Genomic DNA, 6,978 nt, shown 5'->3' with positions numbered 1-6,978 from the left:
TATATATATATATGAATAAAGATTTGGTTAATCTCATCTATAATATTAATCCTCAAAAACCATACAGAAATCAAAAGACGTAGTACATTTATGGTGAAGTGTAAAAACCTAGAATGACGCAGTATATTTGTCTATGCTGATGATGTAATAATGGTAAGGAATAAAACAGCGTTGGCAGGAGCTTTGGAAAAATTTGAAACGGCAACAAAACAACTAGGGCTCAACAAACAGAACACTGTATACACGATGAATTTAAGAAAACCGCGAGAATATAAATATGTTAAAACAGAAAACCACACTCTCGAAACAGCCGAAACTTTTAAGTATTGGGTGCAATAATAACCGAAAAATAAAATAATGAAAAAGTAGATGAACTTAAATCAATGATGACCGTCGGAAATAGGTGCTGCTTGAACTATAGAACTATAGTCCTGTCTCACAGTTTCAAGATTGTAGTATTCCAAAAAATGCATAAGGCCTTTTACCACCAATGGTTCAGTGACCAGGGAAATATCAGAGATTTCAGAATGCAAGTTGTTGGAATGACGCGTTTTGGATCTGCGACCCAGTTTATGAACATAGGAAATGAATAATCTGCGGTAACGATGAGGATGTATAAGGATTTGGTTTCAATCACAAGATGCAGCCAAATCAAATGGTTGGCTCATGTGGCATGCATCCTTACATAATCATTCCCAAAAAAGATTACTCGAGACCTATATGTTGGAAGATATGGTTTAGAAAAACCACGCTTGGGGGGGGGGGGCAGGCTCTTGCTCGAGGTAGGTTAGAGTGGAGGAAGATTGTAAGACAGGGTCAGGTTCTTGCCCGAGATAGGAGAGAGTGAAGGAATATTGTATGAGAGGCCCAGGTTCTTTCTCGAGGTGTAAGAGATTGGAGGAAGATTTTGAGAGAGTTCCAGGTTCTTGCCAGAGATAGGAGATAGCGGAGGACGATTATAAGAGAGTTCCAGGTTCTTGCCCGAGATAGGAGATAGTGGAGGAAGATTATAAGAGAGTTCCAGGCTCTTCCCCGAGGTAGGTTAGAGTGGAGGAAGATTGTATGAGAGGCCCAGGTTTTTTCTCGAGGTATAAGAGATTGGAGGAAGATTTTGAGAGAGTTCCAGGTTCTTGCCAGAGATAGGAGATAGCGGAGGACGATTATAAGAGAGTTCCAGGCTCTTGCCCGAGGTAGGTTAGAGTGGAGGAAGATTGTAAGACAGGCTTAGGTTCTTGCCCGAGATAGGAGAGTGTAGGAAGATTATAAGAGAGTTCCAGGTCCTTGCTCGACATAGGAGATAGTAGAGGAAGATTTTAAGAGAGTTCCAGGTTCTTGCCCGAGATAGGAGATAGTAGAGGAAGATTATAAGAGAGTTCCAGGTTCTTGCCCGTCATAGGAGATAGTAGAGGAAGATTATAAGAGAGTTCCAGGCTCGAGATAGGAGATAGTGGAGTAAGATTGTAAGAGAGTTCCAGGTTCTTGCCCGAGATAGGAGATAGTAGAGGAAGATTATAAGAGAGTTCCAGCTCCTTCCTCGAGATAGAAGATAGTGGAGGACTGAAACAAACAACTGAAAACCTGATGGAACAATTTGTTAATTTTCATTTCAATATGGAACTGATTGGACTGATTACATGTGTAACATTTACCACCTTCTCATAACTTTTGTCTTAATATCTTGTTTACTGTTTGTTAATTGTATTTAATTATTCAATATATAAGTAATTCTAGTTTGTTTTTTTAATTTTATCCGTATATTTATTACATGGAATGTAAGTAGTTGAAATATTACTGTGGCTTTTAATATGAGCAGATTTTAACTGGAACTGTTCAATATAATATAATATAATAAAGAATTGAATAAGTAAAAAGTGGTTGAGTTTGTCCTTAAAATTGAAGTATAATTGATTTTGAATGAAATTAAATGAAAACTAGTTTATTATTCTGGGACTAGGTCCCTTTAGAACAATTACAAAGGCAATTTTAATTTTATAATAACATTTGTTGGCCATAAAACAGTATAGCCACACTTAATTATAACTTATATACAGAGAGAGAGAGAAAAAAATAGATTAATTAAAAAACTATCTGACTAAATAAAAACAAAACAAAAAGTTTTTTGTTTTTTTTAATATTTATTTATTGCTATTTACAACTGTACATTATAATACATTTAGTAAATCTTATCTAAGTTAAATTGGAGTGTTACAGGCGTGTAGATAAACTTCCCATTGGTAGCACTCTAATCACATTTTACATTAGCTGGTCTTGTGGCCATCTTCTTTTCAGACGCCTCGGAGGATTGTCAGGAATGGAAGAGGATGCAAGATTAGAAACTAGGGGGATTGAGTGGTTAGAGAGTTTATAATGGAAGGAGTGATATCTGGTTCGGACTAGATCGGTTACATAGCGAACATTAAGGTCTTTATGTATGATTTTATTTGTGACAAAGTAAGGAGCATTGAGGATTATACGAAGGATTTTGGATTGTAAGGATTGAATACTAGAGGAATTCGAAGGTTTAGTGGAGCCCCAAATCTCAACTCCATATGTCCACATTGGCCTTATTACAGTCATGTAGATCAGTCTTTTGTAATGTGTTGGAAATTTAGATCGTTTGTCTAGTAAGTGTTGTAATAATCGAAATCGACGTGCAGTTTCCTGTCTTTTCAGTCTGGTGTGAGGATTCCAGGTTAATCGCTTGTCCAAATGTAGTCCAAGGTAGCGGATCTGTTCGACAGGGGTAAGAGTAACATCATTAAAAACAAAAAGTTAATTACAAAATATCTCTACTGTTACAGTAATGGGTCAGATTGGTGAAGCAAAATATAGTGAAATATAAGGGATTTAAACGAGGGAAGGGTTGTTACATGACGTATGTTAGAGGGAATGGAGTTCCAGAGATATGCAGCTCGGGTAAAAAACGATTTATCAAATGTAGCAGTTCGGTGAGGTGGAGGTAGATGTCAGATAAACCGTACCTGGTAGTACGGGATTGGACAGAGAATTTGAATTGCAGGTTTTCTAGGATATAGGAGGGATGTTGAGTACTAATTGCTTGGAATAGAAAGCAAGCTACGTGATACTGGCATCGGTAGGATAGATAGAGCCACTTTAGCTCGGCGTAGAACTGGGTTATGTGCGTATCTCTGATGATCCCGAAAATAAATCGTACTGAGCAATTCATAAGACTATTAAGTTCAGATTCGAGATTACCTGAGAGTCCACCATATTCCAGGCAGGGGGAAAACAACAGAGGAAACTAAGAGTTGGCGGGTTTTAAGTGGCAGGAGATAATGGATTCTATTGAATTGCTTTAAGGTAGCTATGGTTCGACCGGAAATTTAGGCAATATGTGGTCTCCAGGATAAAGTTTGATCATAACCCTTTGAGTAAATAGTTCAAAAACATTTATTTTTGAAACGAAAATCAATATTTTTCAGTAAATACCTCTGGGGCAAGACGAAGATGTGATTTTCTTGGCTTGGATGTGATTTAAGACATCCTGCCCGTATTTATTTTCACTGAAATTATAAGACTTTTAAGCAGTGTCAAAGGACATCGGAAGAATGAGGGTATTTTATAACGCCTTCATAAGCCCATGAGCACGGTTTAGGAGATTTCCGGGATGTGTGATAAACATATTTATTTTCCTTCCTGTGGCCCCTTTGAATCTATCGTGTTGAAATTTAGTTTGAAGCGTTTTCACCAGTAGAAATATATCGTTAAGGTACCACTGCTACACATTTGCCAAATTAAGGCAATTACATGGATGTGGATTGGTTATTTAAATTTGTTGGAACAAGTTGAACTGAATTTGGAGCCGATCGGCTTTTGCTTGTACATCCGCACACTGTGCTTATTTACTATTGTTTTACTTGTGCCTACAGGTAAATATTTCAACTTTCTGTTACTTTAAATTAATTTTAGAATTTCACCAACGTCTGAAATCGATCAAAGATTATACATTTTAAAATATTTTCAATGGGGTGTATACTAATCTTGTCAAATAACTCTTTATAATAATAACTCTAATAATAGTTTATTTTTGTAGTACATCACATCTACACGAAAAAATATTGAATTATATAATCAAATTCCATACGTTTGTCTATCTAGGAAAACAAGCGTGGCATCTTTTACACTTCATTTGTTGTAAAGATGATTTTATAAAAACATAGAGAATTAAATTGAAATCTTGAAAAACGCTATGAACTTATTTTATAACCCAATATTTTGTACTTCCAGTGTATGGTAAACTTTTGCTTAGTGGTATAAAACATCACTGGTCATCAACGCCAATGATTTCTCATTTAATGCTGCTCACATTTGTTTTATTTATTTTATTATTTGATGTAATATTTGTGCCAGAAAAACTTTTGATTTTAAACACTGAAATTCTGCTGGTGTACCTCAGGGTAGTATCCTTGGTCCTATCCTTTATACAGTTTTTAAAGCTAACATCCCAACCCATCCAAACACTATTTTCACCACTTATGCCGATGTCACATGCCTATTTTCAGTGAATAATGATCCTTCCATTGCATCCCAATCCCACATCACCCCTTGAAGAATGGTGCCAAATGTGGAGGATTAAAATAAATTCCAATAAATCCCACCAAATCACATTTACCCTTCGTCTTGCCCTACAGTATCTTTTAATAATATCCCACTCATTCCTCTTGAACAGATCCGTTACTTAGGACTAAATCTGGACAAACGACTGACATGGAATCCTCATACAAGACTGAAAAGACAGGAAACGGCTCGTCGATTCCGACTATTATAACATTTACTAGACAAACGGTCCAAACTTCCAATCCATTACAAAAGACTGATCTACATGACAGTTATAAGGTCTATTTGGACATACGGAGTTGAGCTATGGGGCTCCACTAAACCATCTAATTCCCCTCGAATCCAATCCTTACAGTCCAAAATCCTTCGTAAAATCCTTAATGCTCCTTACTTTGTCACAAATCAAATCATCCATCAGGACCTCCATGTCCCCTATGTTGCCGATTTGGCCAGAACCAGATACCAATCCTTCCATAATAAACTTCCCAACCACCCAAACCAACTAGTTTCTAATCTTGCATCCTCTTCCATTCCTAACAATCCTCCGAGGCGCCTGAAAAGAAGATGACCACGAGACTAGCTAATGTAAAATGTCATTAGAGTGCTACCAATGGGTAGTTTCTCTACACGCCTGTAACACTCGAATTTAACTTAGATCAGATTTACTAAATGTATTATAATGTACAGTTGTAAATAGCAATAAATAAATATTTTAAAAAAACAAAAAAAACTATCGATACTTAACATCCTCCCACCTTTCGATCACAACACAAGGTTGATCGAAACCTGCGACATCCTATTGGTATTTAGTAGGGAGTCTGATCTGCGACCGCAGCGTGTTATGACAGGTTTCTCCTCTACTGGTGTAGTACACTTCTCAGGTTCCTCGCTGGGCTCCACTTCCAAGGGGAAAATTCTCTGCACGGGTCATACTATCTCTCCAGAAGTTGTTCTAAGCCGGGCCACTCTAACCAAACCATCCTTTCCATTAGCAAATAACCACTGTTTCACCTGTTCATCTAAAACATTCATTTGTTGAGATAACCTTCCTAACTTATTAATAAAAAGGCGCACCTGTATTTATTTGGGTTCACTTTCCTCAAATTCCTTGGTCAATCCATTGTAGGTCTTGGTGAACATCATCCTTACTGTTTTCCTTTCAGTAACATGATCGTTCGGTGCCATAATTACGATCACGTCGGGGTCACCAAATGTCGAGAATCATATAAATTTACCCAATTTATAGATACCTCCAAAGTTATCAAATAAAGTGCACATAAGTTAATAAACAAACCTTAGTGTTGAAACAAAATATATTCTTTACACATTCCTCAAAACAATAGTTCAATTATAAGATTTAAAATAAAACAGCTCAAAAAATTAGACTAAACAATGTGCTTCACCACCTTAGGACAATGAACAACAGCACTGTATCCTTCCACTACATTCTTTCTCTTCACTATCGATACTTAACAATATGACTTTAGATAAGTTTTATTAAAATAGTTCTGTAAGTTGGCAATAGAGTCTAGTACAATACGTTTTCTTCTGCTAGTGCGTAGCTCGATTTAGTACGCACTGAATGTCAAGACTTCAAATCCTGTGTAGATGAGCAATCCAAAAAAAACAAAAAAAAAAAACGGAAAACGGAAAAAATAGTGGATTTTTTACTAAAGAAATCTAATGCATACAGAATAACTGCGGAGTTGTGAACAAACTGTAGAGGTGTTAACTAACTGTAGAGGTGTTAAAAAGTTTGGATCTCTCCTGTAATTGTACGAAGGACTTTCCGTCAAACCTCTCGATTCTGCTTTATGTTAGAGCACAGGTCGCGCTGCTGTATATCAGAGGTGGCTTTATCAAGGCATTGTACAACCTTAGGTTCAGAATTTTAGAGATTTTTGAGGGTTTAAGATTTAAGTCCGTTCTTATCTCTCCAACAGATTAATTCAAGTAAATTACAACGGCGCTTATTCATCCCTATTTCGTCAGTCTGCTGGTGTACCTCAGGGTAGTATCCTTGGTCCCATTCTTTATACAGTTTTCACAGCTGACATTCCAACCTATCCTAACACAATTCTCACCACGTATGCCGATGACACATGTCTATTGTCAGTGAACAATGATCCTTACATTGTATCCCAAACCCTCCAATCCCACATCACCACCCTTGAAGAATGGTGCCAAAACTGGAGGATTAAAATAAACTCTAATAAATGCCACCAAATCACATTTACCCTTCGACGTAAGCCCATGACCTCTTCCCCTACAATATCCTTTTATAATACCCCACTTATTCCGTCGAACAGATCCGTTACTTAGGACTACATCTCGACAAACGACTGACATGGAATCCTCATAAAAGACTAAAAAGACAAGAAACTGCTCGTAGATTCCGAC

Source organism: Halyomorpha halys, unplaced genomic scaffold (genome assembly GCF_000696795.3).
Source record: "Halyomorpha halys isolate HHAL.00 unplaced genomic scaffold, Hhal_1.1 Scaffold190.1, whole genome shotgun sequence".
Lineage (NCBI taxonomy): Eukaryota > Metazoa > Arthropoda > Insecta > Hemiptera > Pentatomidae > Halyomorpha > Halyomorpha halys.
The sequence above is the reverse complement of the archived record's forward strand: the minus strand, read 5'-3'. Positions refer to the sequence as shown.